General features: G+C 38.8%; 1 protein-coding gene across 8 annotated transcripts in view; it reads right to left on the bottom strand.

Moving 5' to 3' along the window:
- The window catches only part of SMYD3 (SET and MYND domain containing 3), a 429,108-nt gene that overhangs the window by 148,027 nt on the left and 262,854 nt on the right, over positions 1–18,227 (bottom strand). The window lies entirely within an intron of this gene.

Genomic DNA, 18,227 nt, shown 5'->3' on the forward strand with positions numbered 1-18,227 from the left:
AACACTCACGTACTTATCATCTGGAATCAGCAAGCAAATAATGTTGAGTCCCTTCTACTTTTCATTCCTTCAAACGATTAAGTTCAGAGATTAACCATAACATCTTTCAACTACAGGCTCACATATTCATAAATAACAAAAGAAAAATTTAAATCAGTACTTAACATGTAATTTTATGCTGCATTTTCAAGAGCAGCATGCTAGCAACTATAAGAGTACAGAGACAGGAGTCATTCTATAAGCTGATTCTCAAATACTGCAGGCATAGATTTCTGGTTTTTTTAAGAATTCTATTATTTAGGTTTGGGATTGGATTACTCAAGCATGTTCAAAGAAGAGCATCAAAGTTGGTGGTCTGGAGTACAGGTCATACGAGGAGCGCCTGAGGGAACTGGGGGTGTTTAGTCCGGAGAAGAGGAGGCTGAGGGGAGACCTCATCGCCCTCTACAGCTCCCTGAAAGGAGGGTGCAGAGAGCTGGGGATGAGTCCCTTTAATGAAGTAACAAGTGATAGGACAAGAGGTAATGGCCTCAAGTTGCACCAGGGAAGGTTTAGACTGGATATAAGGAAGCATTTCTTTCCAGAAGGGGTTGTTAGGTGTTGGAATGGGCTGCCCAGGGAGGTGGTGGAGTCCCCATCCCTGCAGGTGTTAAAGAGTAGAGTTGACATAGCACTGAGGGACATGGTGTAGTTGGGAACTGTCAGTGTTAGGTTAATGGTTGGACTGGATGATCATCATGGTCTTTTCCAACCTAGATGATTCTGTGTTTCTAATATATATTTAGGTAATACATATTTGAGCAAATTATCGTGGGCTAAACTGAAATGTTAGCACCTCAGCTGAACAGCTGTGCCTGTCTTAAGTTTTGAATTGCCCACAGTGAAGCCATCAAATTATTTTAAATCTTTTCTACACTTAGACCCTAAGTTCTGCATTTTAGTTTGAACCAACATCAAAATTCTTATAATGCTATCCCAGAAGAAATAGCAGGAATGAGAGTGGATGCAGTATGGTGATAAGACTGAGCATTGAACCACAGTTATAAAACCTGGATCCGCTTCCCAGTATTACCTCTGTTCTTGGTTTACTTCAAGCAAGTTTCTTCACCCTTCTACAGTTCTCTCTTTTTTTTTATTCCATTATTTGCCTTGACTGTTTCCATTGTATCTTCCAGGCAGAGACCATCTCACATAATCTCTTTGGGCAGTTCAAGCACAGGACGGCGCTACTTCAAATTCAAGGTCTTTAGATGATACCGTAGAATTATATTAGAATGCAAAAATAAAAGCTTAAACTGTTTTCTGAGTGTCACTGTTTCCATCTTGAAGTGTCTGGTACTTTGACCACTGCTATCTGATACATCACTGTTGCAAGGACTAAATACCATAAATCCCCTAAAGTATTTTTTCAATTTATTAACATGAAATTTACACAGAAAGCAATTTTAATATCTCTAAATATTTGCTTGATTACTTACTATGATCTTATGAACTATTATGAGAAATGAATGGTGCAGGTTGAACTAATATTAAAGAAAGTTTTAAAGACATTTCTGCTTTCTTTAAGCTTTTTTTTTTAAAAAAAAGCCTTCATCAGCATCAGTGACTTTTTTGAAGAAAGGGGGAGAGACTGGCATTTGCTTAGGCAAATCTGCTCACATAGTTACCCCCTCTGAATCACTTGTCTTGGTACAATATTATAAACAAGAAAGCAGTCCTTTCTTAAACAAGAAACATTCTCCTGAGAGAATGAGTCTCTCATCTTATTTCCTGTCTTTCTGATTTTTAACCAAAATATATGAAGTCATGGCTTAGAAAGGGTATTCAGTCATGTGAATATTGTGTAACTGGGAGAATATAGATGTTTAGCAGCAGAAGAAAGGCATGTCAGAGGTTAAATCCCACTGATCTCATTCCTTATCAGAGCCAATGGATCAGATTCATGTGATCTTCACGGGATCTCACATAAAGACCATATAGCCCCCAATACCATTCCTAGCAGTATGTATTTGCTATCCTATTATATAAAAAATAATCTTTATATAATACTCCCAGATGTCTAAAAAATAAGTCTTTACTCTGCAAAGTGTTGAATGCTCTTGCTATAATTTCAGCAAAAACTCAAGCACATATTTCACAGCTCGTCTGAAACAGCATTAGAGTGCATTGTACCTCCCTGATCAAGTCTTAGGGCCAATGAATTGAGAAAATCCTCCTATACACACATACATACATACATACACACAGAAAGAGCAGGAGAGGTATTTCCCTCCTTAATGAAACATATTTCTGATGGTTTTGTATTATACAATCTCCAAAGCACTTTTAAATTACAAGTAACAAGTGCTTAATGTGAGCACTCCTAATTAAAACCAGGTAATTGCAACTCCCAAAGTGATAACAGTTAATATTTACTTCTTTAACCAATCTGAAATATTTTATCTCAAGTCAGTTTTAATGTTCCCTGTTACCCTGCCTCTTTAAGGATAGGAAAGAAATATGATGCTCGTGAGGTAGACACACTTTTACCTGTTGTAGGAGACCACCTGGCACAATAGCACTCCTAGGGAAGACTGGCAGTGCTCTTTCAGCCTGTCTTCCTTTCACAAGCTCTCATGTTTGCTCGTTGTGGTGGGTGGACCCTGGCTGGACACCAGGTGCCCACAAAAGCTTCTCTATCACTCTCCTCTGCAGCTGGACAGGGGAGAGAAAATATAACGAAAGACTCACGGGTTGAGATAAGGACAGAGAGAGACATTCACCAATTACTGTAACAGGCAAACCAGACTCTACTTGGGGAAATTGGTTTAATTTATTACCAATCAAATGGATTGGTAAAAAATTAAATAATTGCAATAAATACTGTAATAAATATTACAAATTGAAAAGGATAATGAGAAATAAAATCTAAATCTTAAAACACCTTCCCTCCACCTCTCATTTCTTCCTGGGCTCAACCTCACTCCAGATTTTCTCTACTTTCTCCCACACAGCAGCATGGGGGCGTTGGGGAATGGCAGTTGTGGTCAGTTCATCATACATTGTCTCTGCCGGTCCTTCCTCCTCAGGGGAAGGACTCCTTATAGTCTTCCCCTGCTCCAGCATGGGGTCTCTCCCATGGGAGATAGTCTTCCATGAACTTCTCCAGTGTGAGTTCTTCCCATGAGCTACAGGTCTCACAAACTGCTCCAGTGTGGGTCCCTTCCACAGGGCGCAGTCCTTCAGGAGAAGACTGATCCAGCGTGGGTCCCCCACGGGGTGACAAGTCCTGCCAGCAAGCCTCCTGCAGCATGGGCTCCTCTCTTCATAGGTCCACAGGTCCTGCCAGGAACCTGCTCCAGTGTGGCCTTCGCATGGGGTCACAGCCTCCTTCGGGCATCCACCTGCTCTGGCGTGGGGTCCTCCACAGGCTGCAGGAGGAGATCTGCTCCACCATCAACCTCCATGGCCTGCAGGGACACAGCCTGCCTCACCATGGTCTTCATCGCAGGCTGCAGGGGTATCTCTGCTCCAGCGCCTGGAGCACCTCCTCCCTCTCCTTCTGCACTGACCTTGGTGTCTGCAGAGTTGTTTCTCTCCCATATTCTCACTCCTCTCTCCAGCTGAAGTTGATGTTTGTTTTTTTCTTCCCCTTCTTAAATATGTTCTCACAGAGGCGCTACCACCGTCACTGATGGGCTTGGGCTTGGCCTTGGCTAGCAGTGGGTCCATCTTGGAGCCAGCTGGCATTGGCTCTGTTGGACAACGGGGAAGCTTCTAGCAGCTTCTCACAGAAGTCACCTCTGTAGCTCCCTCACTACCAAAACCTTGCCATGAAAACCCAGTACACTAGTTTACATATTATATTAAAGTTACAAGAATTGAAACAATCTTCCTATTAATTACTACCTGAGAATACTGCACAAATATCAAACTGCTCTTTCCCATTGTGAGGCACTAGCTTTACAGCGGTGACAGTTTGAGAACATAGCATTCTAATTTTTCCAAAAGAGACGGGTTTCCTAACAATACTATACATTTCCTACATCAGAGGACCTCCAGGGAACCCTCTAGGCATGTGGTTCCCATAACACCCTTGCAGGGGTGTGCCACCTTGCATTACGTAAGTTGTTTTCTACCAGAGAAAATGTCATAACACCATATCAAGCAAGAGAACACAACTTGAGGTTTTTTAAACCAATACGAAACAGATTATTTTGAGTATTTCTCATTTTCTTACAATGTTTCATGTAACTAAAAGCTAAAACTTCACATAAAGAAACTATAGATATAAATACTTCTGCATGGAACCACCTGCTCAGATGATAAAAGAAAACATGCCTTTATTTAGTAATATAATATGTAAACATAAACATCACCAGCAGTACTGAATGATGTAATTAACATATAATATGTATATTATGAATGAGTTTGTATTGCATTTTACAATTTGTTTTTCTACTTGCAAATATAACATTGCATGACTCTAACTTTTTGTATTTAACATTCCCTTAGCACCCAGCTCTCTATCTCTGGTTATTTCCTACAAACTCTCTTGTAACCCACAAGGTGATGCAAGGTCAATACTTTCAAATATTGGGCTGCTGCCCCCTGGAGATTTTCCAGCTATGAGGATTATATATTTTTCCCACCACGAACATCTTCAGTTATTAGATTGCTTTTGCCACCTCTCCATTTTCACTCAGTAAATGAAAATTATATGCACATCTATTTTAATGAGAAAAAAAATACAAATTGGAGAACTTGTGTCAGAAACCCAGTGGTTCAAGTAAAACTGTTTTCCTTCCATCTTTCTACTCTCTTAATACTTATTTGTCTTTTTCCCTGTGTTCATTCGACTGTCCTGTCTATAGTAATACTGATCAAAGTCCACTCTGAAATACACAACCCTAATGCAAAATGATCTACAAAGAACTTCATAATGCTCCTTAATTTGCCCATCTTTAGGGTAAGTTGTCCAAGATACAGACATACCATTTGCATATCAGCTTTCCTAATGACTGGAACTCAATTCTTAGATTAGTCCATCAGAAAGAATACTCATCAAGGTTAATTTAATCACATGTGGCTAATGTGTCTAAACAGCCTCCAGTCAATGGAGAGAAAAACATTCACCAGTGAAGCCTAATCTAACTGTTATGAGTCCCCCTCTGGAGGAGAAACGCCCTCTCCTTCACCGAGTACAGATGGAGCTGATGGAGATCAACCTTACTGAGCTAATGTCAGCACTTTACAAAGAGCTCATTCAAGTTTATCTGCTCATCTCTATTTTCTTTTTTTCAGGCTAGGCTGTCAGAGGACTAAACTGCCAAAACTCACACTCCAGAGGTCTTAAGAAATCTTTAAACAGTCTCCAAACCTCCTAAATGTACACATTTAGCCTGTTCTATCTGAAATTGAGAATCATGCGTAGAATGTTTCAGACATCAAAATCTCACTGCAGTGGAGTAGCCCAGGAGATCAAAATAAAACTATAACAAAAAGCTTGGATATAAACACAGAATTTACCAAGGAAACTAAAATCTGAGTATCTGGGAAAAAATCTTCATATGCAAATTTTTTGCTGTGCAGGTGATAAGCACAGAACTTTATGGGATATAAACAGAGGTCTGCGCTGTTGGACATTTATGTGTATGTATGCCAGTAAAAATTAAGACGTGTGCATGTGTTGACGCACATTCACACATGCAAGTGAGCTAAAAAACACATTCAGTGACGTGAGAACAGTGTCAGTATATATGTATTTTTGACTGAAGGTGGATTCCTCCATTTTATAAATTTCTGAAGCAATCAAAAAGCTGAGAAAGGAAGATGATGCTGTGATGTTGGTTACAGAGCTGTGTCTGCACTGTGTGGGAAGAGGCAGGTCCCAGATAACAAGCAGCAGTGTCACTCCTTTCCAGTGAAGCAGCAGGCATAAGGAACATACCAAGAAGACAGGCAAGATGCATACAGAGACAAAACTAAAATACATGTAGGGAATCACAAGGAATGAACACCAACTTTCATATAATAAAAGATTACTGATTACTCTTCTTACTTCCTTGGTCCATGTTACTCTGATATCTGAGGGCACCACAGTCTTGCAGAGCATTGACCTTCACAGCAGCTCCATCTGGGTGAGAAGTTCTCCACTTCTTACGTAAGTGGAATAGAAAGTATGAGTGGAAAAGAGTAAAGGAGGAGGGGGTCTGATGCAGTCTGGGAGACAGCACTGAGAAGTCTGGCCAGCTGACAACATGAGGTGAGAACCAAGGAGCCAGAGCATGTCTCTTCATTCAGACCCTGAAGAGAGAACCAAGGACTCACTCAAGACAAGGAGAAAGGCCCAAACCTTTATTTGCCTTGTGAAGGCAGAACACGAAGTACAGGAAATACAGGACAATTTTAATCCCACTTAGATCTTCAAAATAGGATGAGAGCACTACCTGCACCTGCCTGATCCTCCACAAACAGGCAATGGACTTGTTATCCCACAGGCATTGGAGTTGGACTCTGCTTTTCCACAGACAAAGGTACAAGAGAGGTCCCGTCTGTTTCTAGACAAAGTCTCTGGTTAAAAGCACAGATGCTTTCATGAGTGTTCTGGATACTTTCTGGCCACCCCTGCATTGCTTCTATATTCACTGAGGTCATACAGTGCCACGGAGATGGTGAAGAGAGGTGACCTGCCTGCTCTAAACATCATAATATCCTTCAGGTGGAAAGAGGTTAAGGCCTGGGAGGACAGAGGGAAAGGGCTGCAGATCACTCTAAATCCTATGTAAATCACAACTTGATTTTATGAATATTTATTTTCACAGAGATAATAATCAACTGAACTAGATTTTCCTATGGCACATGGAGAGGGAATTCTCCACAATTAGGAAGAATACACAAAATTTAATTTCCTTATTTTAAAGTATGCAACATCTAATTTCCTTACTGCAATTTATCATAAAACTATGTTCAGAACCACCAAAATAGAAAAACATACTGGTCATAAACTGTTCTTTTCAAAACATATCACCAGCCAAAACACTGGTATTAAAGTTAACTTTAATGTAATCTGAAATAGGATCAAAATAAGGATCACATTTACCATGTTGTGTCTATTTTCAGCTTTAACATTTTCAAAACTAAAATGTTTACTTTTTCCTAAATTTAAAAGCAGCATGCATGGAAAATTACATTCTGCCCAATACTGCTTATCAATCAAACATTTCAGGGTTTTCCTGGACATACAGAGCTCTTACTGCAATGACTCAGAGCTGAATATAAATTTTTACCTTGAATCAGAGGACTTAATACTAACTAGTGAAGGATTAATTTCAAATTCTTCTTTTAACTCACTCCTCATTTTCAGTCATGTTTTCTCTGAGCTTTAAGAATGAATGTAGGCTATTCAGTTTCAGTGAAACTGGCTGGATAAATGAACTGCATCACACATTTTGCACCAGACCAATACTGATCCATGAAGAACTACTTTTTTAAGGTTAACAGAAATGGCAAACTGTCACATGTTCTTTTTTGTAGGTCATTCACCTATTCCTATACAAATTTATGATTTGTACAATTTGGTCTATACTTAATTTGGAAAATTATTCAGAAGAAGCACACAAAAATTGCCACACATTTAGGAATTTTAAAATATAAATCTGCACTTATACTTTTAAACTACAAATACTCAATACTTACTGATAAAACAATATACTATTTCATTAATTATATTTAACTTGTTTTTCAGAGAAATCAAAGTAAAAAATTCAAAAATTTGGGAATAACAAACCTACCACATATTTAAGGACCTGATCTTCCAAGAAAATTTCCAAGAAAATCCAGACTGATCTGAAAACATGATCTTTAATGCCCATTCCCAATTTTAAGAACACACCAAACTTCTTACAGGATTCCTCATCACATTGTGTATTCTGCTGTGCTTTGTGAGAACTGTAAAATTAAAAATTTTCAGCTTAGAAAGACATGACATTGTGTACCTGAACTGGAAGCCATCTTCTTTGTATATTATTTAAACATGTTCAGAAGGGTGTAACCCAGAGTTTAGATTCTGGTCTGGCAGCATTTCTCAGCTGCTCTATAGTTTGCTGCTAATAATTAGACAGAATGTAAACCACTAAGGAACATCAAAAGATGCTTCTGAGATAAAAATGGTTATATCAAAATCTTGCTGGACATTTGGATGGGAGTGGGCACCATCCCTTGTTTTGTTTCTCTGAGAAAAATAGGCCCATTAGCAATATGTGTTCATTTTCATTAATCTGGGAAGAAAAGTTGGGTTGTTGTTTTTTTTTTTTTTAATGAAGAACTGATCCTGCAAAGATGCTTTTCCCTTCTCCTCTTCCCAAAATAAACAATTTCTCTTGAGAAACACCATGGTCTTGAACAGAGACTCCATGCTCATTCACTGCCAACACAAGAACAGACTTTGTGCAAATCTAAGACAGAGTTTGTTTTTTGTTTAAGAACTGATGCATTGTCAATGCTTTTAAACATGAGTGGTTTCCATAATGCAGTCTGTATATTAAATTGCCAGTTTAGCTTTCAAGCAAAGTCCACTGTCACAAGACTATTCTTCCTCCCATATGTTCCAAATTTCAAAGATTTTTCAAATCTGTTTTGGTCCCAATGCTATTCTATTGAGAACAGACACAAACAGAATTTCTGGAACACAAAGGTAATGAAATTACAGGATCTGTCACTTTGATCTGATTTTGTGCCACACAAGCCAGACACAGAAAGGCAAATCTGAAGATAAACAGCTTGTACAGTGTTGAAGCACTGTGCATTTTCAGCATTTCCCTTGCTGAGACCCAGCCTCAAATGGACTATGTAGAGAAATGACCATGAAGAGCACAGAACTGCTTGCAAGATACTGAACATTGCCTGTGGGATAAACATTCATACAAATCAAGACTCCACTGAGTGCATATAAATTAAATATATCATCTGGAAATACAATAAACAAAAATCTTTCACACACTTAGAGCTGATTTGAGCAAGTGCAGATCAAACAGAGTACAATCTTCTTAAATTACAGAATTTATTGACACTGCAGCAGTATCTGCAGACACCTGATTTCACCAGATGTGCCCCAGCTTCACTACACATTGTACAGGAAAATCAGGATACCACTCAGTGAACTTCACTGTATGAAAATATAGATGAAGGTACAGGCCAATGCTGATTTTTGTTGAAGTGGTTTCCAGTGACAGTCTATCTGGGTGAACTAACACTGAAGAGCCACTTCTTCCCTTCCACACAACTGGCAGCAGGGAAATGATACAGCCCTACAGCACAAGTACAGTAACCCATCTGAAGAGAGGCACTTGGGCCACTAAAAGGACATGCAAGAAAAAGGGACACTACTTGTCCTCCCTCAAGCTAACTGGTTAGCGAGAGGGAACATCATTCACTCCCAAATTTTGTACCCTTTGTGTCAGCTGCATCAGATTTCTCTTCTTCCTCATGACAGTACAGATTAAACAAATTTACCAGTGATTCCATGATACACATGAAAGATGACTGAGATCGAATCATTGTGACCCCCAAATCAGTTACACCCTAAAAGTTCAAAAGCAGAATACTCTTTCAAAGATCTGAAAATCTGTGACTTATTGCCCTTTCAATATGAACAGTACTGATAAATTGGCATTATTTTTTTCAAATAACAAATGGAAATCTAAAAATCTATTTCCTTATATCAAGATCAAGGCCAAACCAAAACTGCCTGAACTGCTTCTCATTCACAGATCAAATCTAATATCCCTAAAGGTGATGCCAAGACCCATCTCTCAGAGTTTAGTACATTAGACAATGACTATAAACGAGTAGATAACAACAGCTAGATAGCTATTTCTTTTTTGCCACAAATAGCCATTTCTTTTTTGCCACATGTTCTCACTGATATTGGTAGATCTGTTTACGGGAGCAAGTGCAACTCGCTAGGATGTGAACTAGGACAGCAGAGGGTGCATCATCCATCTTGCTTTAGAAATACACAGCAGTGAAGGAATAGGATTCTCCTTGCATGAGGCAAAATGACAGTTGCTGCAGAAAGAGCATAGCTGTTGTCAGCCCTGACTTGGAGAAAGCCTAGTAGGCGACTTCTCCAGCCTGTTCCTAGAATGAGATGGATATGAGGACTAAGCATACAGATGTCAAAAGTCATGTTTTAACCTTTTATGCTCAGCTGCACTGTCACTGCACAGACTGTAAGCACAGTCCATAAAATCTGGACGAGCACTGCAAAAGGAATTAAATCAGCTAGGAAACTGGGAAAAAAAAAAAAAAAGGAAAAAAAAAAAGGAAAAAAAAAAGCAGATCACACAGGAGGTCAACAAGGAGCAATATAAACTTTGATCAACACCCAGGGAGAAATTTTTCACATCTCTTTCAGTCTCACACTTCATAGTGGCAAAATACTGAGTCCTGCAGTATGACCTGATAGCTCCAGCACCAGAAAATCCAGAATAAAATTGTTGCTTTGGGAAGCTCCTTTCCTCTTTACAGATTTTGGGCACCATTAAATCACACTTGCATCCTTGGAAATGTCTAACAAAATGGGACTTAAATGTATTTTCCAGTGACTATCAGGCAAGCGCTGACTTACATGCCAGCAAGGTGTGTATCTTTTCCCCACAGCAAGTTTCAGTGATCTTAATCCAGCTATTCATGTTGGAAGCATCTACTTCAGTCTATTTACCATAAGGATGCAATTAGCATATAGTCTCAGTGTGGAAGAGGTTCTTTGCTTTTTCCTCAGAAAAATTCATAACAATTCATATCAGTGGAAACTGAAGCTAACCAAATTCAGGCTAGAAGTTTAATCATTGCAACACCACACTCAAATGCAGATGCTTTTTTCTCATTTTATCTTCAATGTGTCAGAAGAAAAGGTAAAATTAAACCAGTATGGATGTCAACTTAAGACACCAGCCTAAACAAATAATGAGGACTAAAAAGATACAAACTCTCTTCATTTTAAGAGATTTTTGCTAGGATAGTTTTACGGTGTGAGTGGGGTTTTTTTAAGAGGAGAATGACTCACTTGTTATAATCCAATTGTTTTATTAATAAGCAAATAATTCAAATAAAACAAGTGACTGCATTCATTACTAGAGAGTGGTTGTCTTGCCTGTTTACCACAAGCTGGGAAGAACCTGGCTTGTTTGGGAAGGAAGGGTGGGAAGTAACCATCAAAATGCTTTTAAAATTATTACAGCTATGTCATAGAGGGTGTGTCCTTTTGGATAGCTCAGTTCACAAGATGTGAATAAAAAGCAAAGAGAACTTTCTCCTCAAAAACTTCTAATATAAACTAATAAGCATAAGTGAAATTGATGGAAATGAATGATAAATTAGATAAAATATCATTATAAAAAACTCCCCATAGAATTGAGGAATGTGAAATCAATAGTTATCTGGCCATAGACAGTAACAATTTCTCTTTTGTGTCTGTAAGTATTTCTGACATAATTCTATGACAATAGACTGAAATGAAGATCTATTTTCAGGTGATAGGACATGGCCAAAATATCTTTGAAAATACTTAGAATACTTCACAGATGCTTTCTAGTTTGATTATCGTTTGCAAATTCTTTTTGGGTTTATATTAAGGGTAAGACTGTGGCAAGTGTAAAAGTATTTGTGGAAGGAAAGGAGTGTCAAGAGCCCTTGAGCCCTTTCTGTCCCAGCTTTCCTCTTACAATCAGCACCTAAAAAAAAAAAAATAAATAAAAAAAAATTGGTGCTTTCATGTGCTTCTAATATTACTTTTCTCCTCTTTGACATTTGCTGGTAGCAGATCTCCCAAGCTCCAGTTTCTGCAAGAGTTTATTTGGAAATGACTTTCTGAAATTATCCTACTTAAAACAAACAAATAAAAACCAGCCACCTGCTCAGGGCTAGAAACCATTGGATACACAGATACACAATGCTATAAGCAAATAACAATTGAATAAAGTTTGTAAGCAATCCAGCAGGCAAGGCATTCAACAAAACCACAAGAAAAGAGCCACAAGGAATGTGGCTAAGTGAAAGCCTCAGAAATGAGCATATGAAGAGGACAAACTACACTTCTCCAAGTACTGTCCTATTCTCCAAACATTTACAGCCAGAGCTCTTCTTAAGCCAAGCATGTTTTCATGCATTTATTAATTCTCAAGAGAATACTCTCAAGAATTTGTGTAACCTTTTAAAATCCACAATGTCTTGTGGCAAGGATTTCCACTGATTAACAACATATCATGCAGAGAACTGGCTTCCTTGTTTTGCTTTGAATTTATCACCTGTAAATTTCATCATGTATCCTTTACCAGCATTCAATAGCTATAACACTCTTAAGAAGGACAAATACTGACGAATTATCGCTTCCTCCTCTTTCTTCAACTAGTTTTGGCTGCATTAGATAACTAAGAGCAAAACAATCCAAATAAACCACTCATCCCAAATTTGCTTCCTGCAGGATTCCTAAAGCACGATCCCCTTGACCAGGGTTTCCCACCCTCCGCCAGAACAGATCTCATGAGCTCCACCAGCAGGACTCAGACAGCTATTTCAGGGATGCTTCCGACATCTATCAAGGCCATGGCACCCTTTCTGTCGCAACCACAATCTCTTTCCCAGAGCCAAATTCAGAGAATGAGTGCTGGGAATAGCTCGTCTTGCTCTAATATAACAGCTGCACAATAAGTACGTAAAGAGTGGTGGCCACCTTTATTCCATTCTCACATCGATCAGGAAGGCGAAATCTGCTCCCACTGACAGACCCTGCTTTGGCTTTTGACAAGTTTGAATGCTGTGCTGTTACTTATTTAACTTTGGTACTTGCAATGTACAAAGATAGACAATTCTGGTTACAGATATCTTTTATTGGGTTAGAGAAAATTAGAAACCAATGGTAGCAATACTAACTGTACCTGTAAAAAACAAGCGTCCTCTGTTCTAAGGGCCCAGTTCAGAACTATCTGAAATCAAAAGAGGAGCTTTCGCCAGCCTGAATGGGTACCGCACCATGCTGTGAGCTCTTGGTGAGTGTTCAAAGTGTCAGGCCCTGGATGAACGGCCTGGTCCTCCCCGCAGCACACACAGCAAGCATGCCCCTGGGAGATGCACCCTGTGCCCTTGCCACTAAAAGGAGGCAGGAAGAGAGGGGGCATGTCCATACCTGAGCCTCTTGCCCTAACATCTCAGGTGGTTTTGTCCCTCAGAAGGGAGCTTGCTGATGAGTTGAGCAAGTGCAAACTATAAACAGGACTCTTCACCCTGTACAAAAATCAGCATCACATCAGGTTTGGAGCTGGATAACAATTCTGCAGACACAAATGAGAAGAAAGCACGAGAGCTGGCTCACTACCTCTAAGTGCTACTGACAAACTTCCACAGCTACACAGCCCAAAATAAACAGACTTCAGTAATTTTCCTGGTAACACTTCAGCAGAAGTCTCCATAAGGTTTGTAATGATCCCACTAACAAAAATCACTTTGGCAGCGTTTCTCCATTCCCCAGTTATACACAACTGCTCGCTTTCCATCAGCAAAGAAGTGAGATGGACCTTTACGAAACAGAGATATTCACAAAGTGCTACATTTGCATCCATCAGAAATCAAAATCACAGATGAGGCATGAGTCCCACTAAATCAAAACCTACAATTAAAGAAACTGTTGTTTGCACTCCATAGACAAGTTGTGTTTATACAGCAATTTTACCCATCCTGTAAATCTCATCAGCTTTCAGACCTTCATCTCATCAGCTTTCAGACCTTCATACCTCTCAGTGAATTCATTGCATAGCTACATTATGTTGTGTCCTCAATTATTTCCATTAGATATTATTAATAGCTCATATTATAAAGATCTCACTGCTGTAGAATTGTTTTTCTGGCTAACGACTAAATAAAAATTCTTTATCTGAGCCAACATTTTAATGTTTTAAAACATTTAAATTGAATCTAGAAAGATTCCAGAAATTAATTTGGAAACAATTCTTTGAGTTGCATACTGCCTTTATGATTATGCTAGAATTGACAATCAATTTGAAACAGCATTTACACTTAAAATAAAATGTGTCATAATTCAGTCTCATTCTCTTAAAAAAATTTAAATCGTTGAGAGAAGACAAGATTATTTTTTTTCACTTATCTAGGTGGGCTTTTTTCTGTTCACTAGTAGTATAGATACATACAGTGTCCATTCAGAGATGTGGAAATTGATGGAAAGTAATTAACAGCACAAATTAAGCTTTGCTATCACCCTGAAATGAAATGACTATCACAAGATGCTAATTAGCTGGCAAAGTATCAGGAAAGAGTGCCTGGCAAGGGCATTTAGAAAAAAAAAGAAAAGTACCAAGTTTTATTTATTACAAAAATCCAGTTTTTATGTGCTGCATGCCTCTGGCTTCCCTATTCAAGATCTCTGTTTAAGGATGGAATGGCTGTTATTTTCCTCCTCAGCAAAAGATAAAGAAGGGCCAAAGAGTACATGAAACATCAATCAAATTTCTAAGTCAAATTCAGTCAGCTATGAGCATAATTCACAATATAAAGTAATGATGATGCTACCATAGAGTCTAGGCTTTGAGTTTTCCTTCCACATATGTGACCTATACATCAGGCTGAATTCTGGGTATCTTCTCTATATGCTAAATTATGCAAACCATGGCATTTTTTTTGAGCTTCCTGACACACCTCTACAGAAAAAAAATGCTGCCCCCCCCTGCACCAAAGGGCAGGCTGTCAGGAGCAGCAGGTCTCATTATTTTTATGCATGATCTATGGCACAGCACTCAGCATGGTAGGTGGGTGTCCTGTGCTCCCCCTACTAGGAAGAGAACGAAAGCAAGGCACTGGTTCAATGGTCTTTGGGACCTTCCTAATCATTATAGGAACTACAGGATTCAACCCTAAAAAAGCAGCCAAGTCCACAGGAAGGGGTAAGAATTGATGTGCTATGCCTTTTGTTTGAATTTTCCACAGCTGCTTTCCAGTACAGGTGGCTGGTCTGGGCAAGTCTATATACATAGTTTCTGCATATAAACGCTAAAAGAGAAAAGAAAGCATTTGCTAGACTTCTGGGCCACTTCTTTCCCCCTATAATATCCCATATTCCCAAAACTCTGAGGATACAAACACAGCCAGTGCAGCTGCCATGACACAACTGAGGGCTAATGGTATCTGCTGGAGTGCAAGAGCAAACACAGGCAAGGCACTCTCAAAATCTCCTACTGACAGTAGGGAAAAAGCCACATTTCCTACAGGGTCATTCCTTGTTTATGTCTAGGAGTTTGAGACTAAAACCTACTACCTTCCCAGACACTTTTGAAACGTACTGTGTCTCTCTCTTCTCCCACCCGTGTATTTTTTCAATAGCTTACATATGTTGGTAATCGAAAACACAACCTATACAATGTCGATTCCCAAATCCTTAGAGTTAATTAGTACTTCACTGAAGGGCCATTTAAGAAAAATTATTACTATGTCATTACTATGACTAATCAGAGCAATGCTTTTTACAGTAAGGGTGTACTGTGGATGCCTCTAGACTGCTTTTGCAATATAGAAGAAAAACTGGCAGCAAATGGCATATATTGGCTTGCATCCATGCTGATCCAGGTTGGTTATATTTACACTGCTCTGTAGAAAGCAGGCCTCAGTGGATATGTGGCAAATATGTCAATATATCTGTGTTCAGCAGCCAGGGCTTCCTCTGAGAGGGAACAAGTTGGTTATGTGCCAAGAGGAGGCCAGAAGACAACTGACACTACAATCAGAGAGCTGGGGCCACGGTGCAAAACAGAGAGTGAGCCAAAATGACAGCATAAACATATCCGCGAGATGTGTGTCACACACATGTAAATCACTTTGAAAGATATTGGAAGGACACCAATAACTTCAAAAATCATTTATAATCTGATCATTGTGTGGGCATTTACCACTACAGCACACAGTACCCAGGGTCACGGTAAGGGAAGTAGAGAGATATGAAGCTTTTCCTTCTGCTTTCATTTTGCTTTCTTTCTATGCCAACAATATTTTCTGAACACTGAGTTTTGCTGTCCTCTCCACATGGGCTCCTGCAGTTCTATGAGTCTTTCATCCAGAAGTAGAAAAGAAAACCAGAAATCATTAACACGATATACAGTGGGAATATGAATGGCATCACATTAGGCAAAGCGATTACTTCTTGTCTGGTTGGTTTTAAATCAGCAGCAATTCACTATGTCTCTTTTTAAATTAATTTTTTCTCTGACACGCTTTATTTGTTGTGATTTAAATAATTTACTTCTTTGCAATGTTTAAGGTATTTTATACCAACACAAATGTAATGTTAATAATTTTCCTTTGATTTCTCTCAGTCCCTGAACTCTGTTTAAGTTTGACCAAAGAGTCAGTCTAGCAGTCAACACAACTGCATTTACCAAGTAAACCTGCAAGAACCTGTTCTCACTGGACCACTATTCAAACTGATGTTTACTTTGGCACCAGTAGTTATGGTATGTCTCTGCTAACATAAACTACTAACTGTGATCAATAAATGGACAAAAAAGTTCTCTCACGGAAGCCATCCATCTGTTACTTGCTGTTGAGGCATTGATTTGTATTCTGCACGTGTAGCCACATTACCACACAATATACATAGTACAACAATGCAATTACTGAAACTAAGGGCTAAATCTTCATTTGTCTCATAGGTTGGGCAAATAAAAATAATGGACTCATGACATTCATACCCAAGCAATATTATCACTTCTATTTCCCCATTTTGAGGCCAAGGAAAACACATTCACATAAAACATACCTAGCAGTATCTTGAGAACAACAAAAGGTTTCTAAAGTTATGGCATTGTAATAACTCTTCTTTCAGAAAGCTGATTAGACAGTGTTAATGGGAGGTTCAGAATTTCAACAACAACAAAAAATCCTCTGCCTCATTTAATGAGATCGTTTAAAGAAGAACGCTCAATTACAGTTTTATGAAGACTTCCTCACGTCCCTTTAATTGCTCTTTCCCATTCTAATTAACCTCTTGAATGCCAATCTAGCTTTCTTTCTGGCATGCCCATTACTATGCCTTTTAAGTATGATCCAGTTACCCAGAGTAATAGCACAATGTACAGCATACATCCTCCACATCATGCATGATCTCTCCGAGGAACATATTCAAAACAGCATGTTGCAGGCACCTTCATGGTACAGCCTGGTGTCTGATGAGGTATCACATGCACATACTACTTTGTGAAGAACTATATGCTTTACTCTCTGGTCTTAGCAGACTTTTTTTTCTTTAATCAAATGGAAAGGTGTCCAATTCTTCATTTTAATTAATATATTTAACAGATCAGCTAGCAATGGGAAGATCCACCAAAAATAGTGCATTTTTCTCTCTCACACAATAAACTGGAAGTCCTCTCTGACTGACTGAATGCAGATAAATTCTACAGCATCTTGTCACTACAAAGACGACCCTTATTCCAAGCTGCCTTTCAGGGCAAGATTTTGGCTAATATTTCTGAGGAAGTAGTGTAAGTGATTCCATAAAAAGGAGACAAGATGTCTTTTGAAAAGACAAAAATTTTATTCTAGTTAGGATGCAACTCATAATGCTGAGATAGATGTCAGCAAATCTAGATCACTTACAAAATAATGTTAAGAATAAAGCTTTTCTTAATCTTTGCTTTCCTCTTTCCAAGAAAAAACTACTACAAGATTAAACGACTACCTCAAGACACTGAGTTTCTCTGCAGTGTTAATTAAAAAACATTGCGGGCAGACATAAAAAGTGTATATAGTGTATCTGTTCCCTTAGTTCCCACCTGAGGCAGGGAAAAGATTATACAGAGGTAAGAAAATAATTTGGTAGGGGAAACTTGTCTTATAGCACATGGAGACTAAAACATTTGCACTATAAAGGGACAGTAAATTGCCATAAACAATCCTGGATTAGGCTACACAATATCAAGGAGAAGAATAAAGACTGAAAATTCAGAGATTTCTGCACAAGCAGAGGAGAAAAGTAGCCACAGAGATATAAACAATCTTGCCATATGTTAGGTTCTTTACATGCCTTTTCTGGTTCTTGTCAAGTGCCCCATAGCAGGAAGATCTCTGTGCTCATAAATACATCCCTGACCATGTCTTATCTTGTTTTCATTCAGACTTCCTTGAACTCAGAGTTAAATTTCTCTAGAAGAAAGTTTGCAGGCAACTATATCTCCCTCACATTATCT

This window comes from Athene noctua, chromosome 1 (assembly GCF_965140245.1).
Source record: "Athene noctua chromosome 1, bAthNoc1.hap1.1, whole genome shotgun sequence".
NCBI classification, from domain to species: Eukaryota; Metazoa; Chordata; class Aves; order Strigiformes; family Strigidae; genus Athene; species Athene noctua.